This window comes from Rhinoderma darwinii (genome assembly GCF_050947455.1).
Source record: "Rhinoderma darwinii isolate aRhiDar2 chromosome 5 unlocalized genomic scaffold, aRhiDar2.hap1 SUPER_5_unloc_30, whole genome shotgun sequence".
Taxonomy (NCBI): domain Eukaryota; kingdom Metazoa; phylum Chordata; class Amphibia; order Anura; family Rhinodermatidae; genus Rhinoderma; species Rhinoderma darwinii.
In genome coordinates, this window is record NW_027461788.1 from 404,584 (window position 1) to 419,661 (window position 15,078).

Genomic DNA, 15,078 nt, shown 5'->3' on the forward strand with positions numbered 1-15,078 from the left:
GTCACCGCATAAGCTAAATCATGTCACCGCAAAAGCTAAATATGTCACTTAGCAGTCTGCAAACAAGTGTGCTCCGAGGGGAAACCTCGTTGCCATGCATCCAGAGGGAATATACCCTAAATGCACCCAAAGGTGAAAAAGACTTCCGATCTGGCTAACAACTTCCGATCTGGCTAATAGTACAGTGTATTAGAGTAGCGATCGGGGCATCAGGTCCTCAAGTCCCTTAGTGTGACAAGTTAAAAAAGTTACAAAAAGTTACAAAAAATGTGGTAAAACAATAAAAACACACAAGTTTCAAATAAAAATAAAGCTAAACTGACTTTTTTCCCATAGTAAGTCTTTTATTCTGGGAAAAATCGTAAAAATTAAAAAAAACTATACATAATTGGTATCGTTGCGTCCGTAACGACCCAATCTACAAAACTATTATGTAATTTATCCCGCACGGTGAACACGGTAAAAAAAAACATGAAAAACAACGCCAGAATCTTTGTTTTTAGGTCACATCTCCTTCCAAAAAATGCTATAAAAAGTGATCAAAAAGTCACATTTACTCCAAACTAGTACTAATAAAAACGGCAATCCGTCCCGCAAAAAATAATTCCTGACACCGCTTTGTGCACGCAAAAATAAAAAAGTTATGGGTCTTAGAATATGGCGACACAGAAAACAAATGATTTTATAAAAAAAGTGATTTTATTGTGCAAAAGCTGCAATACATAAAAAAAACTATATAAATTTGGTATCGCCGTAATCGTATCGACCCGCAGAATAAAGCTAACATGTAATTTAGAGAGCACTGTGGATGCCGAAAAAAAACCAATAAAAAACTATTCCAGAATTGCTTGTTTTTGGTAATTTCCTTTATCAAAAAATGAAATAAAAAATGATCAAAAAGTCCAACGTGCTCTAAAATGGTACCAATAAAATCTACAGCCCGTCTCGCAAAAAACAAGCCCGCACACCGCTCAATCAGCCGAAAAACAAAAAAGTTATGCCACTAGTAATGCGGTGATGAAAAACATCTCAATGCGCAGGCCGGAGGGGAACATTCCTTCAGTTTCAGGGCCCTAATCTTTTCTGTGAGATTTACAGCAACGGATACGAAATCTCGTTTACCTCGTAATCTCGCGAGATTTCGTATCCGTTGCTGGAATCTCACAGAAAAAAATCAGAAGTGTCAGGATTCTGAGTACACATGACGTCCAGGCTGGATGGTCATGTGTATTCATTATCAGGACACTGTAGTAATGTTAGGGCTTGTGTATGAGGCTGCACATAGTGATATAACTATATCGCTAGTGCAGTGTAAATGAATGGAGAGGAGTGCATGATGCCGATTGGTCAGCGTCATACACTCCTCTGTACAACGCCCACTTGGTCGAAAGTAAAAGTACGCCCACTTGGGCATTAAGAAAGCTCATTATCATAAACTAAAATCGCTCCTAACGTTGTGAAAAAAGATCGTTTTTTTTAAATAAAAAGCATTACTGTCACCTACATTACAGCGCCCATCTCCTTATGTAGGAGACAGGGCACTTATAATGTGGTGACAGAGTCTCTTTAAGTATACAGATGGCCGGGCAAATAGCATAACAGATCATCAATTAGTAGTAAACCTGAATAAGTTACTAACCCATGTGGCTCCTCAGATGTGACGACTCCCAAGTGTGGAGAAACCCCAACGCGCGTTTCGCGTAGATAGCTTTTTCAAGGGGTGTTCTGAATCGTATTAATTAGACCTCTTAAATGTGATAGGTCGAGAGACCAGCTGACCAAAGAGGCCAATAGGGACCTGAATATGTTCAGCCGCGTGTGCCACAGTCAGATCATCGCAAGACTCCAGCACCGAGCCATTGAGACCCGACCACGCATGCGCGGCTCCGGAAACCGCGCACGCGCAGACAGGTACAATCAAACAGCACGAGCGAGGTCCAGAGACGACAGGCTCGACACACACAGACGGAAAACAAGGTAAGAAGCGATAGTGAAGCTTATTGATTGCTTGGAAAAAATCAAAAGCAATTAATCTACCATTTAGAATGTGGCCCATTTTATAATCCTAAGAATATCATTCACCGCAGATGTACACAGACACATTATACTGAGATAAAAGGTCTCAAAGGTATCAATAAGCAGAAACATTCAAAAGTAGAAGAATGTATCCTGATGAAACAAGTGATAAATAAAAATATATTAAAGAATGACAAATTATAAGCCATAATAGACAAGTGATAGGTCGAGAGACCAGCTGACCAAAGAGGCCAATAGGGACCTGAATATGTTCAGCCGGGTGTGTGACTCATATAGATAAAAATAAGTGACAAAAAAAGGAACATATAGTGATAAGATGCTGACAAAATATAAAGGTCAGCAATAGTATTTAATAAATCATTAAAGTGAGTATATATTAATAAATATCCAAGAAGAATACAGACAAGGAAAAATACTATTTCCACATATGTATTCCGCGTGAATACCCATACATTAATAAAATAATATATATATATAAAAGTAACTAATAAAAAACACATACATACAAAGAAAATTATAAGTATTACATCAGGAGAATAAAAGTCTACATAAGAGAATATTAATTATATACCGCGATTTTTACAATGAATCCATTAATACAAATGCAATGACAGATAATAAAATATCAACATCGTGTGGACACGCTCCAAAAGGTCCCATCATGTTCCGAGGTGTAGAGAAAGAAGAGAATCTCTCCACATAAATCCAGCCTCTCACGTCCCACGTATAGTGACCATAGATAAATCAGACATATCTAATATGGAGGAGTAGAATAAAAAACTAAACAGAACAAAAACATAAAAAGGTTAAAAAACAAATAAAGATAGAGAGTTTAAAGGAATGAGGCAAAACTTAATGTCTCGTTCAGACCAACAGGGGCCATTGTACCAAGGGTAATAATCCACTTACATTCCCTCTGAGCCAACAATTTCTTAACATCCCCATCTCTAATGCCACAAAAGACTCTGTCAATACCCCATGCCTTGAAAGATTTTGGGTCACAGGCATGGTGTATTTTAAAGTGTCTGGGGATTGTTTTAAGGAGTGTGAGGTCCTCGCCCTCTTTAGCAGCGACTATATCACGCACATGTTCTCTTACCCTAATCCTTAATTGTCTTGAGTTCAAACCAACATATACATTCTGGCAGCCACAGGTTGCGTAATATATAACATTCGTTGTGCTGCAAGAGATATAGTGTCGGATCTCAAAAACCCTATTCTCTGTCATTGACACAAAGGTTGTTGTGCGGACCATATTCGTACATGATAGGCAATCACCACAAGGGTAACAACCCTGTCTGGGACTGCTTGATGAAAATAAGCTTTGTTGCCTCGGTACATAATGGCTCTTCACTAGCATGTCTTTAAGATTCATGCTCCTTCGAGCTGTCATTTGGGGTTTTTTGGATAGATTTCCCACAATAGCAGGTTCAAGGTGCAAAATTGGCCAATGCTTATCCAAAATAGATCTCATTGTATACCATTGATTATTATACGTAGTGATGTATCGAATATTATTTTGATCACTTTTCTTTTTATTTATTCCCAATGGATGTAAAATTTAATCCCGACTCGTGAGTTGTGCCCGTCTGTATCCTTTCTTAATACTTCTGTGACTGTACCCCCTGTCCAAGAATCTTTCTCGCAAATCCCTAGATTGTTTCTCAAAGTTCACATTCGATGAACAGATGTGCCTCATTCTCAAAAACTGCCCAGTAGGGACGGCACCAATTGTCGAATGCCTTAAGGGCGTCGTTTTTAAAACGGTGTCACTTCTTGCGGGTTTCAACTGTACTGGTACCTCAGGGGCTTCTGCATACATGACTTCGCACTAGAAAATCCCCAGTAGGCCAAATGGTGGTCCTTTCCTTCTGAGCCCTCCCATGGGCCCAAACGGCCGTTTATCACCACAAATGGGGTATTGCCGCACTCAGGACAAATTGGGCAACAAAATGGAGTATTTTATTGCTTGTGAAAATAAGAATTTTTGAGCTAAAACGACATATTATTGGAAAAAATATTTATTTTTTAATTCCCAGCCCAATTTAAATAAGTTCTGTGAAGAAACTATGGGGTCTAAATGATCACATTACCTATAAATGAATTCCTTGAGGGGTGTAGTTTCCAAAATGGGGTCACTTCTGGTGGGTTTCCATGGCTTTGATACCTCTGGGGCTCTGCAAATGCGACACGGCACCCGAAAACCAAACCAGCAAAATCTGCACTCCAAAGAACACACAGCGCATCTTCCGTTCTGAGGCCTCCCATGGGCCCAAACGGCAGTTTATCGCCACAAATGGGGTATTGCTGCACTCAGGAGAAATTGGGCAACAAAATGGGGTATGTTCCTTGTGAAAATAAGACATTTTGATAAAAAATGACATCTTATTGGAAAAAATGACATTTATTTCATTTCACAGCCCAATTCAAATAGGTGCTGTGAAAAAACTGTGCGGTCAAAATTGTAGCAACAATCATATTTGAATTCCTTGAGGGGTGTAGTTTCCAAAATGGGGTCACTTATGATGGGTTTCCATTGCTTTGATACCTCTGAGACTCTGCAAATGCGACATGGCACCCGAAAACCAATCCAGCAAAATCTGGACTCCAACAAACACATTGCGCTCCTTTCCTTCTGAGCCCTCCCATGGGCCCAAACGGCAGTTTATCACGACAAATGGGGTATTGCCGCACTAAGGACAAATTGGGCAACAAAATGGGGTATTTTGTTCCCTGTGAAAAGAAGAAATTTTGATCACAAATGACATTTTATTTGAAAAAATTAAATTGTTTTCATTTCACAGCCCAATTCAAATACGTGCTGTGAAAAAACTATGCGGTCAAAATTGTAACAACAACCATAAATGAATTCCTTGAGGGGTGTAGTTTCCAAAATGGGGTCACTATTGTTGGATTCCTACTGTTTTGGCACCTCAACAACTCTTCAAACCTGGCATGCTGCCTAAAATATAGTCTAATAAAAAAGAGGCCTCAAAATGCACTAGGTGCTTCCTTGCTTCTAGGGCTTGTGTTTTATTCCACGAGCGCAGTAGAGCCACATGTGGGACATTTCTAAAAACTGCAGAATCTGGACAATACATATTTAGTAGCATTTCTCTGGTAAAACCTTCTGTGTTACAGAAAAAAATTTTAATAAAATTGAAATTCAGCAAGAAAAATTAAATTTGCAAATTTCACCTCCACTTTGCTTTAATTCCTGTGAAATGTCTGAAGGGTTAAAAAACGTTCTAAATGCTGTTTTGAATACTTTGAGGGGTCTATTTTTTAAAATGGGGTGTTTTATCAGGGTTTCTAATACATAGGCCCCTCAAAGCCACTTCAGAACTGAAGAGGTACCTTAAAAAAAAGGCTTTTGAAATTTTCTTAAAGTACAGTAAAAAATAGTGTAGTACCGTGTTAGCCAGAGACAATATGAAATGTTAAATACTTTTGTGTCAAAAAAGACAAAAGTATAATAGGTATGATACCTTTATTGGCTAACCATAAAAGTTCTATATGCGGCTTTCAGAGCGCAGAGGCTCCTTCTTCAGGCAGTTTACAAATGAATGACTTAGAAAAAAGCACAACATTTAGATGTTACACAAAGATCAAAATGTTGTGCTTTTTTCTAAGTCATTCATTTGTAAACTGCCTGAAGAAGGAGCCTCTGCGCTCTGAAAGCCGCGTATAGAACTTTTATGGTTAGCCAATAAAGGTATCATACCTATTATACTTTTGTCTTTTTTGACACAAAAGTATTTAACATTTGAAATTTTCTTAAAAATATGAGAAATTTCTGTTTATGTTCGAAGCCTTGTAACGTCCAAGAAAAATAAAAGAATGTTCAAAAAACGATGCCAATCTAAAGTAGACATATGGGAAATGTGAACTAGTAACTATTTTGGGTGGTATAACCGTCTGTTTTACAAGCAGATGCATTTAAATTCTGAAAAATGCTATTTTTTTAAAATTTTCTCTCAATTTTGCAATTTTTCACCAATAAACACTGAATATATCGACCAAATTTTACCACGAACATGAAGCCCAATGTGTCACGAGAAAACAATCTCAGAATCGCTTGGATAGGTTTAAGCATTCCGACGTTATTACCACATAAAGTGAAATATGTTAGATTTGAAAAATGGGCTCTGAGCCTTAAGGCCAAACTAGGCTGCGTCCTTAAAGGGAACCTGTCACCAGCATTTTAGCTATAAAGCCAGCAATACCTGGTGAAAGTGGGTGAAAAATCATTGTCATCTAAGCTATAAATATGTTCTAAGTAAGCTCTGTAGCTTTAGTATTCGGTTTTTCAGCGGTCCCACGCCGTATGCAAATGAGCAGAAAAGAGTCAAATCTTCATCTGAAAAGAGTCAGGTTTTCATTCCTCCAGCGTCTCAGAGTGGACTCCACCTCCTTCTTTTTGATTGACAGCTCCTTAGCCAGTCAGGGCCAGACAGGTGGCAGCGGTGGGCGGGGTTAAGAAGCTGCATCCCAGAGGGAAAAATAATTACCATAAAAGGCGGGAAGAGTTTAAACGACGATATTTACAGACAGAGGAGGACTTCAGGAAAGAAGAGAACAGGAACGAACTCTGGACAGCTGCGGCAATTGAGGGGTCAGGCGAGTTTAACAGGTAAGATGTTGATGACAGGATCCCTTTAAGGGGTTAAGCAAAAGTTCTGTCCAATATTTGTGTTCCAGAACTAGTATAATCTAGTATAATCCAGTCTTTCCGTTCTATGGAGCTATGATGTCACAGGTGGTGTTGCTGGTGATGTCATAAACATACCTCCCAACTTTTGAATTTGGAAAAGAGGGACATTTTAAGCCACGCCCAATATCCCGCATAAGCCCATCAAATCACGGCCAGATCCTTCTTCAAATAACGCGCGCACATTCTCACTGCGGATCTCTGGACAGTCTGGATATCACAGATATTATGGATCCGGTTATATCGTCTTTGTGTTACTTTTCCTAACTTGGGTATAACATTTGCTCATCACGGCGGCAGCAGCTGCAGGACAAACCTAAAGGCTGAGAACAATGAAAGTCAAGAGGGAGACCCTGTGGTGGATGACTTCTCAATTGACAGGTAGCCAAGTTACATGATGGGGAATTGTTTTTCCTGTTGTATAACTCTGCTACCTGTCAATGGAAAAATCATCTGTCAGAGGGAAAAATGTTTGCCCATGGCGGAGAACCACAAAGAAACACTGGGGAATCAGACATGGTGGGGAAACATTTTTCCCTGTGGTGGATGACTTTTCAGCTGACAGGTAGCAGAGTTATATGAAGGGGAATTATTTTTCATTGACGTCTAGTATATATCGCAGCGAAGGGAAGAAGACAGAAGTCGCTAGAGGTGAGGAGAAGTATTTTTATTCTTCATATTACAAACCTTATTATTTTGTTTTGCAGGTTCCGCTGGACCGTTTGGACTACCTCGTAGATTCGTTGGACTACTGCGATAATCTACGTTTTTTTCAAAATAAAATGGTCAAAGAGGGTTTTGTAGGAGAGTTCTTATTTCAATAAAAAAAATATTTTCTCATGTGTCTGTGTTTTTTTTAATCCTTTATTAGCGCCTTGGTAATGACAGTTGTCTGATTGACTGCGTCCATTACTGGGGCTTAGTGTGACCCAGTAAAAAGGCTGCAACTAACCCCCCATTATTACCCTGGTGCCCACCACCACTAGGGGTGTCGGGAAGAACCGGGTACGATCCAGTACCTGACCATCTGTAGTGATGGCCGGACTCTGGGGTGGCCGCAGGCTGATATTATTAGGCTGGGGAAGGCCAGAAACTGTGGCCCTTCCCACCCTGGTAATGCTAGCCTGCTGCTGCTTTGTTGAATCTGGCTGGTTAGGAAAATGGGGGGGAAAGCAATGTCGTTTTCTTTTTTTTTTTTTTTTTTAAATCGACGTGGGTTCCCCCCCATTTTCCATAACCAGCCAGATACAACACAGCAGCAGCAGCCTAGCATTACAAGGGTGGGAAAAGCCAAGGTTTTTGGCCCTTTGCAGTCTCATAATACCAGCCTGCTGCTGCCCAGTGCCCGACCATCACTACAGTTGGTCTGGTACTGGATCGCACCCGGCTCTTCCCAGCACCCCTGGTGGCGGTGGTTACAGGGGTAATAATGGGGGGTTAGTTGCAGCCATTTTACTAGCAAACATTAAGCCCCACCTTAGTAATGGACGTTGTCAATCAGACTGCTGCCGTTACTAAGGCGCTATTAAAGTATTAAAGAAAACACAGAGACATAAGAAAATATTTTTTTATTGAAATAAGAACTTCCCCACATAAAAAAAATACGTAGATCATCAAAGTAGTACAATGAGCGCTGCACCCGCTTCAAAAATGCTGATCGGCAGGGGGTCCCGGAAGTCGGACCCCGACCCATCATCTTTTGATGGCCTATCCTGAGGATAGGTCATGAATTTTTAGGGACTGGATAACCCTTTTAACTCCATATGGAGCATCCATTTAGGCATTTTTATACTTAAAGTGTTTGGTAAACGTTTAACAAACTTCTGACGTGTCATAGTGACATGTCAGAAGTTTGCATTGGTGGGGGTCCGAGCACTGAGACCCCCACCAATCGCTAAAACGAAGACGCTGAAACACTCGTGTGAGCACTCAGCTGCTTCGTTTCTGTTCTATTTACTGCCTATTTACTGCTTTTTGTCTATAGGGACAGTGATCAGTTCCCTAAGGCTTACACCCCCTTTCATTTAAGCCTGTGCTGCAGGATTCTATTTTTGTAGATAGATTAGATAGAAAGATAGATAGATAGATAGATAGATAGATAGATAGATAGATAGATAGATAGATAGATAGATAGATAGATAGATAGATTGGGGCAGGGTGGGACATTGCTCAGACCGCCGGGACAGCAGTCAAAAACCGGGACTGTCCCGCCGGATTTGGGACGGTTGGGAGGTCTGTCATAAACACCATCGTGGTCACTTTCTCTGCTGCCTCCATATTGGCTCATTTCACTGAGGTGAAAGCGACTGACGATGTGGTTGAAGCTTTGTATAATTGTGATACTAATCTGCCCTGTGACTGGTTCACAGATGGTAAGTGGGGCTTTTCTAGGACAAAGAGCGTCACATGTTGTCCGGGGGCTTATTCAATGTGAATGGTTATTACATTTTATGAAAACACAATGTTGACAGTCTAGGCCCCGGCTACCACTGTGTTACATTATGACATTTGTACTTTGTATTGTCTTACAATTTACTATCTCACTTTTTATTCTAGACTAATGCCCTAGCAGTGCCCCCTGGAGCAGAGCCGTCCAAGTTATCGGACATATACAGATGGATGACAAAGTCCATATTTGGGGTGAGTAGGGGGATGATATCATTGCCCCGCTTATACTGTATCTTATATTGTACATCAGTTGTATCCTCTTCAGATACACACATTTTATTTTTGCTCTGTGTGACGCGCGTGATTCACGCAACAGCAGTAAAAATTATGAATGTAAACAGAAAAGCACCACGTGCTACAAACATACAAACAGAGTGTCATAATGATGGCGGCTGCGAGAAAATCATACAGCTGCGCATACGCTGCTGACACACGGAGCTGTTATGTAACTTTTGCACGCGCAAAACGCACAAGCTCGTGTGAATCCGGCCTTAGGTTGCTGTTCTATATTACTACATACATACAGCTCCCCCCCCCTTTAGGGAACGCCATACAGCGCCCCCCCTGTGGGGAACGCCATACAGCGCCCCCCCCGTAGGGAACGCCATACAGCGCCCCCCCCCTGTCGGGAACGCCATACAGCGCCCCCCCTATAGGGAACGCCATACAGCGCCCTACAAATAACATGCATCCACAGGATAGGGGATACATGTGTGATCGCTGGCAGGGATAGGGAGAACGGGGGACTGAAGTCCCCCCGAAGTTCTCCATGACTAACCTCTGACTTCCACAAAACGAAAAGATTCCACAGCACTGGACTGCAAGTGGGTGCACGCCTCAAATAAACCTGGTCCGCGGTCCTGGATATCAAGCAGACAAAAAATGGACAGAGGCAGCACTTCCAAAAAGAGCAAGAGCTATTTATTCACCCATGCGACGTTTCAGTCCAACTGGACTTTTTTGTCTGCTTAACCTCTGACTTCCGGCGTCTGTGTCGGCAGCTCAATAAAAATGAAATGAGCGCTGGTCACGCATGCGCACAAGCGCGACCGGCGCTCCATTCATTTTTACGGAGCTGCCGACGCAGACCCCGGAAGTCCGAGGTTATTCATGGAGAACTTCAGGGGACTTTCAGTCCCCCGTTCTCCCTATCAATGCCAGCGATCACACATGTATCCCCTATCCTGTGGGTATCCTGTGGATAGGGGATACATGTCTTTTGTTTAATGGCAGAGCGGGGAGATACCTCCCTGCTCTGCCATAGTGTTCAGTGGCGTCGCGCTGTAGCTGCCATAGCGGCTGCTAGTGGAGCCTGCGGCCATGGTGGGGGCCCGTGCCAGCGGGCCACACGGGCCCCCTCATGCCGCGGGCCCCGTAGCAGTCGCTACGGCTGCTACGGCGGTAGTTACGCCACTGGAGGGAGCTGAAGATCCGAGTTGCCAAGTGACAGCCTCGAAATCTTAATGATTTACAGATGATCTGCAAAGTGGAGTGGGCCAAAATTCCATCTAACATGTGTGCAAACCTCATCATCAACTACAGAAAACGTCTGACTGCTGTGCTTGCCAACAAGGGTTTTGCCACCAAGTATTAAGTCTTGTTTGCCAAAGGGATCAAATACTTATTTCTCTGTGCACAATGTAAATAAATATATATCATTTTGACTATGTGATTTTCTATTTTTTTTTAAATATAATCTATCTCTCACTGGTAAAATTAACCAAGTATAAAAATTCTAGACTGTTCATGACTTTGACAGGGGGCAAACTTACAAAATCAGCAAGGGATCAAATACTTATTTCATTCACTGTATATGCTGCTGCATAGGGGTTCTATGGGGCATACTGTATTACATGTGCAGCTGTACAGGGCGCTGTAAACAGAGGGCCCACCAGCATCTTAAATAGAAAATAACAGTGCTTCCTACTGACTACTAGATAATAATTGTTCAATTACAATCCATCAGTAAGATATATAGGAGCCGGTGATAGTTCAATCCTCCTACTGACTTACTGAGAATGATAAAATAACTATAATGAAATGTATAAAATAACTACAAAGAAATGTATAAAATAACTACAAAGAAATGTATAAAATAACTACAAAGAAATGTATAAAATAACTATAATGAAATGTATAAAATAACTATATTACTACAGGTGACTCCAACACCAGCTCCACCTGTAGAGGAAGAAGTGTCTTGGCTCCAGAAAAGCCTCATATGGATTCATGAAGTGAGTGCGACTTTTACCCTCTATAGTATCATTATTATTATAATTACAGTATTGTTATCAGGAGTGAATATACTGAACCATAGGAGCTCTGTAGGGACCATACTATACGGAACCTATAGGACATACTGTAACATATATGTAGCTGCACTGGGACTCTATAGGGAATACTGTACCATATAGGCTGCTGCATAGGAGCTCTATAGGACATACTGTAACATATATGTAGCTGCACTGGGGCTCTATAGGGAATACTGTACCATATAGGCAGCTGCCCAATGGACCAGTAAACAGAGGGCCTGACCAGTGCTTCCCACTGCCTACTTTATGGCATATAAAGGATTGATAATGATTTCCATGGTTCATAATTATTGTTGTATTACAATCCACAAAATAAATTGGCGCACCATCCAAGAACTTCAGAGCCTTAACTTGAAGCTCCTGGTACGTAAAGCAAAACCTCTATCAGGGCCCTGACCCTCCCATGTGCCATTCTGGTGTCTATGTATGGGCCAGAGAGCCCTTTAGGGAACCAGGTTCCATGGTCCTTGGTGCCACTGCTACCTCCGCACCCCACTATAGCTGCGCCACCTCACTCTCAACAAACTAGCTGTTACATAAAAGCCTTGCTGTCTCTGTCCGCCCCTGATTGTTATTAGTGGGCACAATCTCCTATGTGCCCACTCACCCCTCCCCCCACCTCTGCTGCCTGGGAAATCTGTTGTCAATCAAGCACACAGTAATATAGAGGGAAGGGCTGAAGTCTCCTCCTATAACCTTTTTTAATACTTCTGGTTTCTTTTTGTAATATAAATATAAGATTCATTCACTTGTATAAGGTCAATAACACTTTAATAACCGTTTCCTTATTTGTTGCAGAATCTGGAGTCCTATAATTTTGGGCCACCCTATGACGGCTTATGGACCAAGCTCTTTCTATGCCTTGGATATTGGACGGCTCTCTTTCTTCTTGCCGCCAGCCTAATAAATCCTCTCAGTTACATCATGGAGTTGATTCAAGAAGTGGATGAATTCCCTGATATTGAGGGAATGGAAGAGATTACGGATATATTGAGATTTTTTTTATAAATCTAATATCCATGTGATTTTTTTTTCTTGCAGCCCGGCCCCATCTTCTATGCCTGTCATTTCCAACTCTATGGGCTAGTGGGCGAGAAAATAACACCTGAAACATGATGATGACACAACTAGGTCTCCCTCTGTTCCTTGAATACATGAATTGAACTCGGTTGAAATTTGGCAAAGGTACCGATTGACCAAAATGTTAAACTTTTGGGGTTCGCAGTGCACGAATCATGTCAAAGTGACAGCCCCCGCATAGTGACGGCCACCATTTTACAATTTAGAATAAGGATCCCATGACCCTAGGCAGGCTTCCCCATAATAACTTGCAGACAGCCATCCCAAAATGCACTGCGGTTAACCCTCCGTCTAGCGCAGCCAATTATATAAAATGCCAAACCAGAAAATGCTACAGGTTTGGAAACAGTCCTAGAAGACATCAAAGAGTCAAACACGAGTTTTCAGGGCAATCAGGGCACTTGCGGTTCTTGGCAAAATTTATTTAGACGTAATCAAAAGGCGCTATTTGATCAAAACGGACCCGAAATTAATTTTGGGAAATTTTTATTCTAAATATATTTCTATCATTTCTGATCAGTGTGATCGTCTGATATCAACCACAACCTCAACATCCTTTAATTCTACTATACATAGTTATACTATATTCACACCACACTTTAATATATATATGCCGGGAAATGATCCAGACATATATGACAAACGTATCCATGGCCTATCACGGGTTCAATGTACGCCTTTCGTCATATATTCGGAGACTACGTATATGTTGTCATTCTTTTTAGTACTGTAGTGAAATACGTAGCTGATCATGCTTTTTGATACAAAGGGATACTGCAAACATTTTATTTTTCTACAATTGGGGTCAATGGGTGATATATGCAACTGCATGCTATTGTCAGGGTTCCTTTTCCCTGTTATTCTACACCGAATAACCACCTCTGTAAATTGGAAACTGAGGGCATGCATGGAAGAAATATACCAGACAGAGTTGTTGGTAAAGATCTTCCCTCAGTGAAGTAGGAAGTACAACTGAACTTTATTAAACAAAGAATTACAAGTTTCCTCCCTAGAGATGTGGGACGTGCTTAAGCCCCATTGGCTCTATCCAGTTGTGAGTTCATCTGTACCCTCCTCTTGCATTCCGGGGGTGGTGTCTTCCATAGGCGTGTTCCTTATGCAGACTCCATCTTGTTGCATACATTCAAATTCTTTGTGAAATATACTGATATTTAGTTTATGTAAGGTAATAATGTTTTTGCAAGCAATATACAGGCTAATGATCCCTGACACTATAGGGATCGATATTATACATTCTGGCACTTATTTATTCGCCACAAATCAGAATCAAGGCTTTAGTTTTCCAAATTGTCATAAAATCTTTAATTTTCATTGTTTTGTTCAGAATGACTTATATTTTCATTTTGTCCAACAGATATTATCATCGATACCGGCCTATCAGGCTTTTACAGCGTTTGCATTATTTCTGGGAGAAGTTTCCTTATCCAGCTGGAACCGCTGTCATCACGTTACATCTAGTTTCATTAATAAATCATCATTCCGCCCAAATATTTCGCATTTGTTTTATACATAGTTGATAAGATTGAAAAAAGACACCGGTCCATCAAGTCCAACCTATAATCCTACCGTGATGATCCAGAGGAAGATAAAAAAAAAAACCATGAGGTTGATGCCAATTACTTCATTTGGGGGGAAATTCTTCCCTGACTCTAAATATGGCAATCAGAATAAATCCCGGGATCAACGTCCCATCTCCAGAATCTAGGACTCATAACCTGTAATATTATATTTTTTAACCTCTTCACGCGCTGCGCCGCAACTGCACGTCCTACAGAGGGCTTGCTTCCCGCACCAGGACGTACAGTTGCGGAGCGGTTCCCAGCGCACTCTGTCCTAACGGACAATGTACGGGAACCGGGAGGTTAGCTGTCCCCGACAGCTGACACTCCAGTCTTGCCGGTCAGCGGACCATCGCCGCAGATTTCGGCAAATAACCCCATAAATGCGGCGACTAATTGCGATCGTCGCATTTAAGGTGTTTGAAGCACATCGGCAGCCCCCACTAAGTGATTGTGGGGGCTGCCGATGCTTGTCGTGGCAATCGGAGGCCAGACAATGACCTGCGGGTTGCCATGCACGGAAGCCCCGGAGGAGCAACCTCCGGCCGGTCCTCCGAGGCTTCCTTTCAGTGTGGCTGTCACGTCACAATGACAGTTAGAACACAATACACTATGTAGGTAGTGTAATGTACTCTAGCAGCGATCAAAGCTGCAAGTCTAAGTTTATATCATTTATATATATACATTGTTATATTATACTGTCTGCGGTCGAGAGAGGAGAGGGGGGCTTTTAATTACAGGCCCCCCCTCCTCTCTCCACCGCAAACACAAACTGCGTGACACAATACATTATAAACTGCGGGTCGCACTCCCCCTGGGGGGTCGTGTGAAGACCTCCCGGGGGTCGCGAACCACTCACCGAGGTCCTGCTTCCAACTGTATTTTGACGAGCCGTGATTATAAGCGCTGT

The 15,078-nt window shown here is 41.7% G+C and overlaps 1 long non-coding RNA gene across 1 annotated transcript; it reads left to right on the top strand.

The window, feature by feature from the left end:
• The first annotated feature begins 11,353 nt into the window (after window positions 1-11,353).
• Window positions 11,354-13,997, top strand: LOC142689499 (uncharacterized). Its single transcript, XR_012858367.1, has 3 exons — window positions 11,354-11,430; window positions 12,307-12,529; window positions 13,964-13,997. It is a non-coding gene; the product is annotated as an uncharacterized LOC142689499 (long non-coding RNA).
• Window positions 13,998-15,078: the final 1,081 nt, after the last annotated feature.